The sequence below is a fragment of the Lepidothrix coronata genome, unplaced genomic scaffold, assembly GCF_001604755.1.
Source record: "Lepidothrix coronata isolate B3197 unplaced genomic scaffold, Lepidothrix_coronata-1.0 Scaffold77, whole genome shotgun sequence".
Classification (NCBI taxonomy): Eukaryota; Metazoa; Chordata; class Aves; order Passeriformes; family Pipridae; genus Lepidothrix; species Lepidothrix coronata.
Window position 1 is genome coordinate 1,070,553 of NW_016690257.1, and position 14,978 is coordinate 1,085,530.

The following is a 14,978-nucleotide window of genomic DNA, read 5'->3' on the forward strand; positions in this document are numbered from 1 at the left end:
CTGCCCCTGGATCCCTGCAAGTGTCCAAGGCCAGGTTGGACAGGGCTTGGAGCAACCTGGTCTAGTGGAAGTGTCCCTGCCCATGGGGTGGAACTGGATGGTCTTTAAGGTCCCTTCCAACCCAAACCATTCAGTGATTCTGTGATTCATGTAATTATTCACTGGACTGCAGGTGGGTACTGAGGGCTTTTCAAAAAAAGCACATCGTTTTGCCCTACCTGCCCAGCCAAATCATCACAGAAATGCCTCGAGGAGAAAGGGAAATGGCATTCATAGTCAGCTGGGGGTCTGGTGAAAGACCATATATCACGGGATTGTCAGTGAAGTCACGGCACTGGCAACACTGAACTAAGGGTTTTTTGCTGGGGCTCGTGTTTTCTTGGCCTCGCTCAATAAAATAAAACCTGCCAAAGCTGCAGCAGCAGCAGCAGCAGCAGAGAGCCCCCGTCTATCTGTTCTCACACTCCCAGCCGCTTCTGCCTGAATTATTCATGTTCGGTAAGTGATCTGCAAACAGCTCCTGTGATCTCCCTGTGATCTGTGGGTATGCAGGACTCACCCCTGCTTAGGTCAGGGCATTTTCTTGTTTCCTTCCCCGAGGCAGGGAGTCTGTGGGAATCTCCGGATCCTCACCGCCCTCCTTCTGATTAACCGGGCCCTGCGTGTTTATTATTTACGTGGTATGATTTGTTCAGCTGTCCCAGGCACATGGTGTTATCAGTGGATAAGTAAGGAGACTCCCTGTGAACATCTGTAGTTGTTGCCTGACAAATCCTGTTGTATAAATAGTATTAGGGAGCTGCAGAGGCTCTTGTAGGGTAAATACCCTTGTGACTCAAGGCAGCACTGCCAGCCTCTCACCCAGCTTTTCACCTGCGTGTGCGTCTCAATAGAGGTTTACTGGGCAGATTTTTGTATGTATAAAACATATATATATGTTGAAGATGTGTATTCAAGATGTCCCAGCTCATTGCAAGGGGTTTGGACTAGATCACCACCCTAGTTTGGTCCTCCAGCTGGGTTTCTTTCAGTTTGTTTTTTTTAGTTTAAAGGCCTTTTCCAACCCAAATTATTCTGATTCTGTGATTCCAATATATATGTATGTATGTTTTATGTATTTGCCTGTTTCCCACAAGCTCTTCTCTGTCTTTTATTTCAAATTTTAATATTTTCTTCTGATTTGGGCATAGAAAGATGTTGACAAAACTAGTGAGAAGGGCAGTTTATGGTCAGGTAGTGGGCAGGCGTTCTGTGTACTTTGCTATCCATGTCATTAATGAAATGGGTTGTGTGCCTCTTCCAACATACCCAGCCCAGGTACATCTTGGATCTGCCACTCCAGTGTCATCTACTTGATCCCAGCATAATGCAATAAACCACTCTGTATTTTGGGATGCAGACTGGAATGCTTTGGGAACCCATTTCCAAGTGGAGCTGATGACCTGAGCTCTGACTCCCAGGTCCCCTGCCCCAGCTGAAGGAGTAGCCTCTGGTGAAAAAAAGTGTCATTTATGTTACCTGCTTCTGTATACTAACCCTGAGGAATACCTGTGACTTGCCTAGGATATCCCTCTCCTGTGGCATCACTGGGATACAGCAGTGAGTTTGTTAAAATGTCCTGTCTCTCTGCATTCTGGAAAGAGGATTTTCTATTAAACCTTAGGGAAATTACTGGCCTTGTTAACTAGTGTAGAAGTAATGAACCACAGCAGGGTGGCTCGAGAGATTTGGGCCCTCGCTTTGTAAGGCTGCATTGTTTCTTCAAATGAGAGAAATAATTTAAGCAAACAAACGAACAAAGAATTTCTGGAAATTAAAGTACGGTACAAATGGGATGATTTGATCATCCTCTGTTTAATAGGAGCAGTGCAGCGAACAATTGCGTGGTCGACCTCAGAAATTTATCCATGGTAACCAGTCACAGGAGAGAAAAATAGACAGCCTACCACCAACTTGGTATTAAAGTTCTATTTTCTGTTTTTTCCACGGTTGTGGGCCAGTCAGGGACTTTCCATGAGCAGTCAGCACAGCAGAAATCCCCTTCTGCTCCCTAGCAGACACTGCTGCTGGGCAAGGAAAGGTCTGATGCTGGTTTTGTACCGGTTTTGGCTTTAGTGGGTTTTGGTTACACTTTTCAGTGGGATTAGGCTGGAGCAGACCCTCCCTGCCAAATGCATCCTGCTGGGCCAGGGCTATCAATAGAATGGTTTGGGTTGGGAGGGACCCTAAAGATGATCCAGTTTCACCCTCTGCCATGGGCAGGGACACCTTTCACTAGACCAAGTTGCTCCAAGCCCTGTTCACCTTGTGACTGAGGCATGCTTGTGGTGGAGTCTGGTGGAGGAACCTCATCTCTGGCTTCATCATTTCTACAAGGTGCTGGGTGTTAAATCCTCTATGGGATTTGGGGTCTGTGCAAGCCCTGCATGATCCCTGTGGCTTTGGGCGGGTTTTGCAAGAGCCCAGAGGAAGGACAGAAAGACTCTGGCAGGCTGGAGTTCATCCAGAAATAAATAAACCAGAAATACTGGGCCTTCGGGCTCAAATGGTCTGTTCCTCAAAAGACAATTTTGGAAGGGATCACTGTGCTTTTGTTCTTCCATTAGGCAGCTGAGGAGAGAGCATTGTTTTCCTCCCCTCATCCGTTCCCCTTTTAGGGAAAGAAGGAGGACTTGGCCGCTGTGAGCCAAGCATCTCTGGGGACCTCCCAAAACAAAGGGCTGTGTGGAGGAGTCATCCTGTCCCCGTCGTCATCCTCTTCCCTGCCTTCACCCTGCACTTGGCACGGCCGTACCCGCCCGGGGCTGTCGTGCCGCGCGTCACTGCCAGCCGGGCAGGGAGCTCCGAGGGGTGTTCCTCGCCCTCCTCCCTGGAAACACGGATAACTCCTCTTATCTCCAGGTTTATCGCTTCCCGTAGACTTGCCAAGGCAACCCTGGGCTTTGCCTTGTGCCAGGAAGGTGTGTGAGCTCTGGGATGGTGTTGGCGGCGTAACGTGTCCAGGTGTGGTGTCTTGGATAACTCAGTGCTCCCCAGGAACGTCATCGAGATGTTCCTGGATGTGGATTGAAGCTCCATGGGCACATCCATGCCGGTGCAATTTTTCTCCCATGTGCTGAAGGCATCCATCCTGGATCTGCAGAGGATGCCTGTGGGTTGGAGAGCATCTCAGCCATGGTCTGCGTGACCCTTGAGTTACTTCCCTGTACAGGACAATGGGGCTGGCACATGGAGCTGGAATGTTTTTGGTTTTGTTTTTTTTTTTTTTAAATTATAGGTTGTTTAGGGGTTTTTTTGATAAATACTGGACTAAGACCAACCTATCTTATTTTGCCCAGGCTCCAAGACTGACCCTGCTGAGAGCCCCTGAGATATTGAACTCTATGAGCGGAGACCACTTGACTGCACTCAGCACCTTTCAGGACCAGGCCCTAGGTAATTATTCTAATTCTCTGCCTGGATGATGGGTGAAATTTGATGTTCTGGTTATGCAGACTGTCTGAAATGACATTTCTAGTTGTTTATCCCATGAATCTTTGTCTGGTTTTTTTCCTACTGAAGGTTGTCACTCTAGATTAGTATCTTGACACTACAATAATACCACTGATCCCTCAGAAATAAAAGAGTATATCTACTTTGTTTCCAGAGGAGGAGTCAGAATGGTTTGGGTTGGAAGGGAATTTAAAGGCCATCTAGTCCAACTCCCCTGCCATAGGCAGGGAGACACCTTCCACTGGACCAGGTTGCTCCAAGCCCCATCCAACCGGACTCGAATGTTTCCAAGGGGTGGGGCATCCACCATGTTTCTGGGAAACCAGAACTGCTGGATCACTATTCTGGTAATGGTCCCCAGCTCTTCTGCTTGGAAAGCTCTCCTGAAGTTAACTCGCAGAAAGCTGTAAAAGCAAAGAAACAAGCACAACAAAAAGTTTTCACTCCCATCAGGAGCAATTGAAGGCTTGCAATAGCAATATTCATTGGCAAGGATGCTTGTTCAGGTCAGACTTCTAAGAAGTGCTCAAAACCTACAGGTTCAGGAGCCTGCTTTTAAAAATAGATCCAGCATCTGTTTTCTGCAGAAAAATAAGTTGTGAAAATCTTACTTATCTTGGTTTACAGTAGCTGCATTCTCTCCTCCAAAGCTGGCATCACTGTTGAGAAACTTTCACTTTGAGAAACTTTCAGTCCTTGCTCCAAAGATAGGTGGAAATCAAAGAACCTAGGACCAAACACTGTTCTGCTCTGCATCCCCATGGAGGTGCAGTGTCAGCCTCGTGCTTTTCCTGAGGCGCAGGGGCAGGATTTGACCCAAGATTCATTTTTTCTATCCCAGCAAGACCCACTCAAACTCAGAGCATGAGCTCTAGAGGCGAGGATCTCAGGGGTGAGTTTTGAGAGGAGTAAGGAGGAAGCCAGCAGGATGCTGTGGAGGTTACTCTGCAGCACTAAGGGTGAAGGATTTCCTGTAGGGTTGGTTTCCTGAGCGCGTTGATATTCCATATGAAATTCTCTATGCCAATAAAAGTATCAGTCAACAGAGGGTTATAATTTTTAACCCCGTCTGCTGAGTTCCCCTCCACCCCTCCCAGTTAATAAAAAACAGCTTTGCACTGATTTCAGCAGAGGTTAAAGCCCAGCTCCCAAGATCAGGATGGCATGAGGGCAGATGGTGTGTCACTGGCTGCTCTCCCAGAGCATCCTCTCTCCGTGTGGGAACAGAGGGCTTTTCTCCATCCCTTACAGCTCTGTATGGTGACATTTCAGGATCCAGGCCTGAGGACTTTGACTGGGTTGTTTCCTGTTTTGACAATCTCCATTTCAAATACTCTATACACAGCATTGTGCAGGGAATTAAAACAAACCACAACCTGTATCCTTCTCTTGAATATTGTGGTGGGGAGCTGAGCTCAGGTTTCCAGTGGGGAGGGAGAAGACATGGATGGGGAAACAGGCTCAGAAAGTGAAGGAGAAGAAAATGAAGAATGAGAAACAAGAAATATGTTCATCCTCAGGGCTGCAGTATGATACTTTTCCCCATCCACTCAGTATTTGTAGGGATGGGGTGCTTCCTCGGTGCTGAAACTCATATGCTTTGTGTTTAAACTGCTGCTGTCAAAGCTTGGAGAGTAACTAAAACAAAAAGGTCTCAGGTCAAGTGGATGTTTTCCAATTGACCGGAGCGCAGTATAAATCCTGGGGAAGGAAATAACCCAACAAACATCCACCAGTCCTGTGTCTGCATCCCCTCTTCCAGTGCTGGCTGCTGGTGGCAGGTCTTACAAGGACGTGCAATCCCATGGCAGAGCCAGGCAGGCTCATCATCCTGAAACATTCTTCAGGCATCCCCTTTCACAGTATATATTTTTTTGCGCGAATTTAACGGTATCAGATCCAGGATTGATCTAGGTCAGCGATTAGGAGGATCAAGGGGTTGCTTCAGGTGAGTGTGGTAGGAGAGAAAACGCCTGCCTGTCGAGGACCTTGGGGTTGAAGCTCATCCTGAACCCCTGCAACGCATCTTCATCTGAAGGCCGATATTTGCAAGCTCGGGGGGTTTGGGCAGGTGGCACTCCCGGGGAGCGTCAAAGCAAACGTGTCTCTGCCACTGCTTCGCGTCGTCCCTCGCACAGTCCCCCCCGAGGTTTTTGGTGTGGCCAAATGCTCTTCGACGTGTTGTAACCTGAAGATAGGGATTAGATAAAGGCAAAGTGTTCTGGGAGCTTTGCCAAGCCAAAGGCACTGAATTATTGAGAGATCCGTGTCTCGATAACGGATTTATACTCTGTAACAACTTCTGAGAGAAAACATGGTGTTTGCAGGGGCAGATTGGGACAGTCCTAAGAAATGGAGCTCTCCTTTTTGAATTGCATTGCTTTTATTATTATTATTTTAATAATAATAATATTTCTGCAGTGAAGCCATATATGAGAATATTATTTGTGTAGGAACTGGAAATGAATCTGAAATGATCAGCGTATTTTTTAAAGGCACTTTACAAGTCACTTGGCATTGGAAAAGGTACAACTATCCATCAAAGCAAGGCTTGGGGATAAAATAATTAGAAATCACACAACCATAGCAAAGGAAGATTAGTGCTAAAATTAGAAGCCATAAAGTTGTTTTTAGATTAGGCTGGAATCTGGGCAGGCTGCTTTATTGTACTGTGTTACTTTAAAAAATGCAAGGTGAGAGGTGTGAATTGTCTGCATTTGGTTGTGTCGCAGTGGAAACGCTGTTGTGAGTGTTAGGTGGGATGATCTATGAGATGATTTTCAGGGAAATCCTTGGGGGATGGAAGTACAATCCCTTGTGAAAGACAACCAACTGCTAAAGGAGCTGCGTTTGGTGCTGAGCTCTTCTCCCGAAGGATACCCATAAGGTTGGTTTGTTCCTGGTTTTGTTTTGGGGTTCTAGTGGCCAGATACCCATGCTGCATCCAGAAGAATGTGGTGGGATGGCTGGATGAGGAAGGGTCTGCACCTTGGTCACAGGTGTGAGCTGGGGCCAGATAGCAACATCAGATGGGCATAGCCCATGGAGCTTCATCACTTCATTTGTCTGCTGGAACTGCTTGTTGGTGAACAGGAATGAATCCTCTATCAGAGGCAAACACAAAAATGATCAGTGGACAGGCTGGGAGAGCTGGGGCTGTTCAGCATGGAGAAGAGAAGGCTCTGGGGAGACTTTAGAGCCCCTTCCAGAGCTTAAAGGGCCTACAAGAGAGCTGGAGAGGGACTTTGGAGCAATAGAACACAGGAAAATGGTTTTACACCAAGAGGGGAGATTCAGAAAAGGTAGAAGGAACAAATTGTTAGTGATGAGACATGGGCACAGGTTGCCCACAGAGGTGTATGTTCCATGTATAAATGCCTTCAGGAAAAAGTGTCTTGATACTAGGAGGCCTTCTGATGTAGCTAGAAAGGCACAACATGAGCAAAACTTAGAGGACAGGGTCAGGCACATCCACGTGTTTTCACTGTGGAGGATGCCAAGCAGAGGTCCCTGTCACCCTCAGGAAGGTGACTTCTTCAGTGCTGGTGCCTTTAAATGGGGAGTGGGGGATTCCTGGGAGAGAAACCCGAACTTTGTGGGATGTGCTGCCTAAATGTGGACACGATGAGGTGGAGCCCTTCACCTGGTCCCACCAGAGGTACCAAACGAGAGGGTCTCAGGTTCCCCACTGGCCAGGAGGCACCGGCGCCCCCGCGACCACCCGCAGCATCTTGTTGGCACACACGTTTCCCGGTGCCTGCAGGGGGAAAGTGGAGTTGAGCAGACTGCCTGCTCCCCCCAGGATGCTCCCCGCTGTGCCTCCAGCTCAGTGAAAGCAGGACAACTCCTCGCCGACTCTTTGTAGCCCGAGAACAGAGCGTTGGAAAAGTCCGGCAGCTGGGAACTTTACTAATTCTGACTAATGACTCCAAAATACTGACTGAGGGGAACAATTGCACATCATCAAAAGGCACAGACAAAAGAAAAGCACTGTATTGTAATAGCAAACGGAGCTGAATTTGGTCTGATGGAGCACCTTTCATATCCAAGCATTTCAAAGCCCTTTGCAGAGTAATGAGCTGCATGCTGACAGCAGGCCCCGTGGACCAGGCTTTATGTGCCCAACAATAGCTGGCACAGTTGCTGGCAGAGGACCTGCTTGTGGTGGGAGAGGGGATGGTGGCTGGGATGCTGGGGTTATCCTGTACTTTCCTGATTTTTTTCCAGTGCTGTTGGATCTCTAGCTGGCATTTGGACGGGCACTGGAGGTGATAGGACAAGACTTGTTGGTCTTTCAGTACTTAAAGGGGGCTTAGAAGAAAGATATAGACAGACTTTTTTAGTAGGGTCTGTAGTGATAGGACGAGGGGTGACAGTTTTAAATTAAAAGCAGGGAGATTCAAAGTAGATATGATGAAGAAATTATTTATGATAAGGGTGGTGGGGCACTGGCATGGAAAAGCTGTGGCTGCCCCATCCCTGGAAGTGTCCAAGACCAGGTTGGATGGAGCTTGGAGCAACCTGGGATAGTGGAAGGTGTCCCTGTCCATGGCAGGGGCTTGAAACCAGATGATCTTTAGTCCCTTGCAACACAAATCATTTTAGGATTCTGTTAAACAGAGGTGGACAAACATGCTCTGACACATATGAGAATCCCTTGGCACAGCTGAGAGTAGACCTCAGTCTTCCAGGTCACCATCTGGTCCTCTAATCTTGTGGTCCCTGTGACAGTTTCATGAAGGCCCACGTACAACTTCAGCTCTTTAATTTTAGCTGAGCCAGAATAGCATTGGTGCAGCTGTGGGAACAGATATCTTAGCCCTGCAACTATTTCTGTGGCAGGGAAGCTTCTTGTCCATTTGCAAGGAGAGGAAAAGGTTAATTTCATATTTTTTTTCCTTTTTTCTTTTCCTTTTTTTTTTTCCAAAGAGGAAATAAATGTACCTACCCCACCCTAAGGGGACAGCACAAATCTGTCAGCCCTTGGCGGGTGGGGGCAGGCAGCTGGGCTGCATTAAGGAAGTCACCCTGGGGAGGGAAGGGGTTGGGGGCATGGGGGGGGGCCTTGGCTGCCTGCCCAGAGCTGCAGGCAGAGAGGGGAATGCTGTACTGGGCCATATTTTAAGAAACCAGGCTCTAATGCTGTCTGCAGAGCCATAGAAGCACAGAATGGTTTGAGTTGGAAGGGACCATCCAGTTCCACCATCTTGTCATGGGCAGGGACACCTTCCACTAGACCAGGTTGCTCCAAACCCCGTCCAGCCTGGCCTTGGACACTTCCAGGGATCCAGGGGCAGCAACAGCTACTGTGGGTAACCTGTGCCAGGGCCTTACCACCCTCACAGCCTAAAGTTCCTTCCCAATATCCCATCTAACCCTGCCCTCTGTCAGTGTGAAGCCATTCCCCCTTGTCCCAAGTCCCTCTCCAGCTTTCCTGGAGCCCCTTTAGGCCCTTGGAAGGGGCTCTAAGGTCTCCTTGAAGAGACTTGTGATGAGTTGGTCTTACCCAGGGTTGGAATAAAAGATCTGTAGCAAAGCCTGGTTTGGAGTTAGAAAATGAGCTTGGGGGTGAGGAATGAGATCTGAGATGTTGTGCCCTGTGATCCAGGTCCTTCACTGCACCCGTTCCCTGCTAGCCAAGGTAACCAGACTCCAGCAGCCTCCTGGCTTTGCTGGAGGAGCACGCTGGGTTGGTGTTGGGTTTGCTGCATCACCCCCATCCCAGCATGTAAAGGAGGATGGGAAGCTGGCTAAGATGCTTTGGAAGCCTGGATCCTCCTCGCTCCATCTGTGTTTCAGTGCTGCCTGGGCTCTAACTGGGCCGGGCTGATGCCATGGCAAGACTTCCTCTTGCAGGCAGCAGTCTTGCATGCTGTCATCCCACAGCGGGAATTTGATGGTGTGCAGATGGATTTGCTTCCTGTTTCCCTTCCCGTTTGAGCCTGGCCAGTGCTGCTTCCAACCAGGAATATCTCAATGGGCCAGCTGAGCATCTGCTTTGGCAGATACAGGCTCTCCACGATGACCCAAACTCATGCAGGTTATTTTGGTTCCACTTTTGAACCAATGCTCAAAGGAATTTATAAAGAGCTAACAGTTTAAGTTTCTTTGGGAGCTGATTGCAATAAAAATACACAGAGCCTATCCAAATTTTTCTTGTTTTGCTTTTATATCAGCAGTGGCTGGTGTGAATAACCTGTGTTCAACTTCTGAGCATGGTAGGAGGCAAGTCACCTCTGGAGGCTCAGGGGAGATTGTGCTCAGAGGAGGTGAAGGTGGAGATGATGTTGGCCCTGGTGTTGTGTTTGGGGTGGATTTACATCAGTACACTTAGCCACATGCATGCTTTGCCTGAGGTTCTTGTTTCAGTTGAATGTTATGGTAGGGACAGGAGGGAAGACATTAGGAAGGCAAGTATTGGATCTATAATCCCAAGACAGCACTGCTTGGTCTAGGAGAGCATCAGTGGAGTCTCAGTGGTGTTTTCCAGAGGAGGGGCAGACCCCCTGAGCCTGGGAATCCCTGTGAGGCTGTGGAAAAATGCTCTCACTGCCCTCTCCAGCACAGCTCCACGACGAGGGGCTCACCTGGGTTTTGCCAAGTAGGTTTCCTTGCCTCCTGTCTGGGATTCACCATGTGTCTGAGCTTTTAACATCACTTCATTCTCCCTCCCTGCATCCCATGCCTCTGTCCCAGATGTATTTGTTTAAGTGGCTTTAATTAACTTACATTTTCCCGTGTGTGACAGCTCCTTGAGGCTTTGGTAACTGTTTTCTGTCCTTCCATGGTTGTCACTGACATGTAGCACTTTCCCTGCAGACCAGCCTTCAAGCCTACCTTGTTTTTTCCCTGCTCTGAGGGATTATTTTAACATACTCAAGGAAATGGTTTCCATGTGAGCATTGTTACACACACTCAATTGATTATTAGGTGTGATTTTCCTGATCCCTGCTGGTATCCACAGGGATTTTGAGTGAGGAAGCCAGAGGGGCGTAGGATGATGGTTTAGGTCAGATAGATTTATCTTCACGAGTGACAAGACTGATAACTGTGGAGTGGCCTGGCTACAGGTGTTATCATTTGGGTGTCTCCTCAAGAGTGAAGGTTAATGTCTTGCCACTACTGATCCATCACGGTGTTATCTGCAGGATTTATAGGTCTTCTCGTGCCTTTCCAGCAGCAGTGGGTTCACTTTTCCAGAGTTCAGAGCTATGTACCTGCCCCCTGGTTGCAGCAGCCACAACCATCACATCAGCAAGCCCTTGCTCTCATGGATTTGTTTGCTTTTAAACTCGAAGTTAGGGATAATTTCTGCTTGTTATTGTATAGTTTCATGCTTTCCCAGTGGTGAAATGTGGGATGGATGGGTGGACAAGCCCAGTGGTTGAGTCGTCTCCCAAGGGAAAGCATCATAGAATGGTTTGGGTTGGAAGGGAACTCTAAGCTCACCTCATTCCATCCCACTGCCGTGGGCAGGGACACCTTCCAGCAGATCAGATTGGTCAGAAGCATCAAGCAGATGAAGGCAAGACAAGCCTTGATTCTGCCTTCCTGAGGATCACCCAAGAAACGTGATCAGGAGGATGGAAGGGAGCAAGGAGGGACTCAGATCTTAAAGTAAAATCTCTTGAGGGGGGGCAGGGGGGGAAGAAAGAGCAATAAATCCAGCAAATTAAAATGAAAAGGCAGCTAACATGAGCGACAACTGTACAGCATCAGATAAACACCGCATCCTGAATTCCAGTGGGATAGGAAATATGAAGCAAAAATCAGTCAGGTGCTCCTAGATAGCGATAAGGAAAGCAATTCCCATTTACCGGTAGAAATAAAATAAGAGGTCCTGATAAACCCTCCATGACTAGACTGGATTAGGGCTCTAGCTGTGAAAATTCATTACAGGTATGCAAAAGAATGCGTATCTCTCCGAGCTAAACTGACTGCAAACACCATTTATCTGGGGAAGAGACGATTCTCTCAGAATAAACAGATTTCTTTCAAAGGGAAGGGAGCGGGTGATCTGACAGAAATATATATTCCTGCCTTGTCATTTATTATGCAAATAAGTCTCACACCTTTCTAAGCCATGAAGGATGAGTCTGCGTTGGAGTTTTGTGCTGGAAGGATGATCTTGAGCTCTTCCAGGGACTCCAGGCTGGGGTTCCTTGCACACAGTGCCGGGAGCTGCTGATTTCAGGAAGGGTTCTGATGGTGAGAAGTACTGGTCCTCATCAACGATGGTCATGCATCTTGGTCAGATGTTTTCAGAATTCCCATAAACAAAAAATAACACATTATTTTCTACTATTTATGGTGTTTGACTTTCAATTGTTTTATTATATTTATTTTTGTTCTGCTTCATTTTATTCTGTTTTATTCTATTCTACTGTGTTCATAGAGTCACAGAATCACAGAATGGTTTGGGTTGGGAGAGACCTTAAAGATCTTTTAATTTCAGACCCCCTGCCATGGGCAGGGACATCTTCCACTAGCCCAGGTTACTTCAAGCACCATCCACCCTGGCCTTGGGCACTTCCAGGGATGGGGCAGCCACAGCTTCTATGGGCAATACATTCTCTTGTATTTTATTTTAGTTATTTTATTTTATTTTCCCATTCTGTGTGTCTAGGCCATGTGCAGAAGGGAGCCCATGGCACTTTCTCCTCTCTCCTTGTCTTCAGTTCTCTTGTTTTTGGCATCAACACCCATCAAAACTGCATCACTCTGCTGAGTAGGGCTCAGTGGAGCAGGACACATTTGAGCTTCAGTTTGTGGCTGATGCTGAGGTGATTCTAGGTGGCTGCAGACGCACTTAGCATGATGTGCAGGGACCAAAACGTGACCTAACACCTTTTGTTCTAGCAATTACATCTCTCAGGATGCTAATTTTAGAAATGGAATCGAGCTGGTAGAAACCACTAGTAGTGGATGAAACCCTGATGTTCCCTTTGGTGGAGAGAGGGCTGAGCCAGTGTTAAAGGGGTGAAAAACAGAACAGCACAAAAGAAAACAAAACAGAAAAAGATCTCCAGAAGACTTTTCCTGACAGAAGGTTGTGTTTTGGAAAGGCTCCTGATTAATTATTTCCATGTGAACAAAGCTCCAAAGGTGGAATCTTGACCCACAAATCCACCAAGCTCCCATCTCTGACATGGACTCTTGAGTGTGATTCAGGACAAGTTTGTCTTCTCTCTAACACAACATGAAAGCCAGGGGGATGCTTGGAGAGTAGAGGGATCCAGGTGGGACATTGTGTGTCTTCATAAGCTGGTTGCAGGACACACAGAGAACTGTGTTGTAGCAAAACACACGCAAAGGATTTTCCTAAATTCTTGATCCCAGATTTCCTAGGTCCCTTCTCCTCACAGCCAATCAAGATATTTGCGCTGATCTCTGTCTCTGGTGATCTTAGGGGACCCCAGCAAAAGGTGGCTTGTGATGGGAGGAAGGGGACAGGTCCTTGGGTCAGCAGCAGGGACTGACCACTGGGCATCTTCTGTGGCTGAGGGGTGGTGTTGGCCATGGCACGAATCCCTCTTACTTCTTCGGGGGCATTTTGCACTTGTGTTTTTTTCCTCAGCATTTCTGTGGTGCTGGGCTGGCCGTGTCTTGCAGCGCTCTGGAGAGATTCTGCTAATGGGATCTGACCTGATGGCTTTGCATGTTTTAAGTAAATTAAACACAGCTGCTAGGAAAATCCAGTAACCTTAACAGCACCACGGCTCCGTTGTCTGCATTGTAATTACAGCGGCAACCGCCGGGAAGTTCTACTTTCTGGTTTATTTTTAAATAACTTCTGAGCCACCCTTTGATCAACTACTTCATCCCCAAGTCCTGCCTGTCCTCTTCTAAGGTTTAACCCTTGCTGCTTCTTCAAGCACCCATCTCATTGCAGTTTCAGTCAGTCACAATGGCAAACGGCTGATTGCAAAAAATGACTTTCCTCCCCGAATATATCCTGTAATTTTGAGCTGGGGGTAGATCTGGGTGGAGTGTTAAGCCAGAGCTTGCAGGGTGAGTGCAGACTGCAGGCATTGAGTGGTGTTTTATGGCTCCCGGGGAAGTGCATCTTGAAATACGCATATTTTTATTCTGCTTTAACCAAAACCCTTTGCACCCATTCAGAGAAATGGGCTTTCTGTCGCAGTGACAACACTTCAATGAGAAGTGAAAGGACTTAGATTTATGTAGAAAGCAAATTTAGGAGCCTAATTAGTTTTCCCTTGTCAACCCATGAGTGGAACACATGCCTGCAAGAGCAAGTGGCCAGCTCATGGCATGGGTGTAGCTGCATTCTCCTTCCCTTCATTAAAAGCTCACATCATCTTCTCTGTGAGAGCTGCATGGCTCTAGATTTCTGGTGGAAACCCAGGACTGGGGAAATGACTTGAGGTTTTGGATTAGTCTGCAAAAGGGCTTAAAAAACAGCTGTATTTTAAGCATGTCCCAGTGCAAGGAGGTTGGCTCAGCATCACAGGGTACTGCTCTCACCTCGGGGGCAGCTCGTTTGGGGCACCAGAGCTGCTGCATCCAAGGTTGTGTTGTATTTGATTGCAGATTCATAGAATGGTTTGGGTTGAGAGGGACCTTGAAGGCCATGTAGTTCAACCTCCCTGCCATGGGCAGGGGCACCTTCCATGAGAGCAGGTTGCTTCAAGCCCTGTCCAACCTGGCCTTAAAGACTTCCAGGGATGCCCAGCCTGTCTGGACAACCTGTGCCAGTGCTTTACCACCACCATTATATAAATCATGGTTCTGGCTACCCTTCATCCTTCTGGATGAGCTGACTCACAGAGACCTGAGGATTCTTCTAAGAGGGGTGTTTGCCAGCTTGTTTTCCAGCCTGACTTCTTTTCTTTTGAACTGGGCTGACCAGGACAGGCAGATCTCAGCTGTGGTGCCCTGGTCTGCTCTCCCATCTGCTGTCAGCAGCACGTTGTTGTGCATTTGATTTGGGTGAAAAAACACTGGGTGAACGTGATTGAGGTTGTAAAGTTTATGAGATTCTGCATTTTATGGTAAATTTTAAATTGACACTGCAATCAGGAGCATTAGAGTTTGTAAAGGAAAAGTCTGTGTGATGTGTTGCAGAACACAAGGTGGTAATTTCCTCTCTTATATTGATGCTATCAACAGCAGAGAATGAAGCAGCTGCTTCTTGGAGGATTGTATTTCTAATGCATTCATTTAATGTATTTTATAGAGCATTATTTATTATGTGGGGGTTTCCCCCCTTTACTGGCTTTCCTTCTCCACTGCTAGAAGAGTGCAGCACTGTTTTATCTTCCAATTCTCACCTGTAGATTTCAAGGCCTTTCCAACCACAGCCAACATTGTTGTTTCCATTATCACACAGGAAGGGCAAAACTGAGCACTGGAGATTGGAAAGGATGTCAGCCCAAAGATGTAGCCAGGCCACTGCTCCTTCTGAGCATGATCCACAACACTCAGTTCTTCCCAGGTTGGGAGGGGTGATCTGTCTCAGGGCA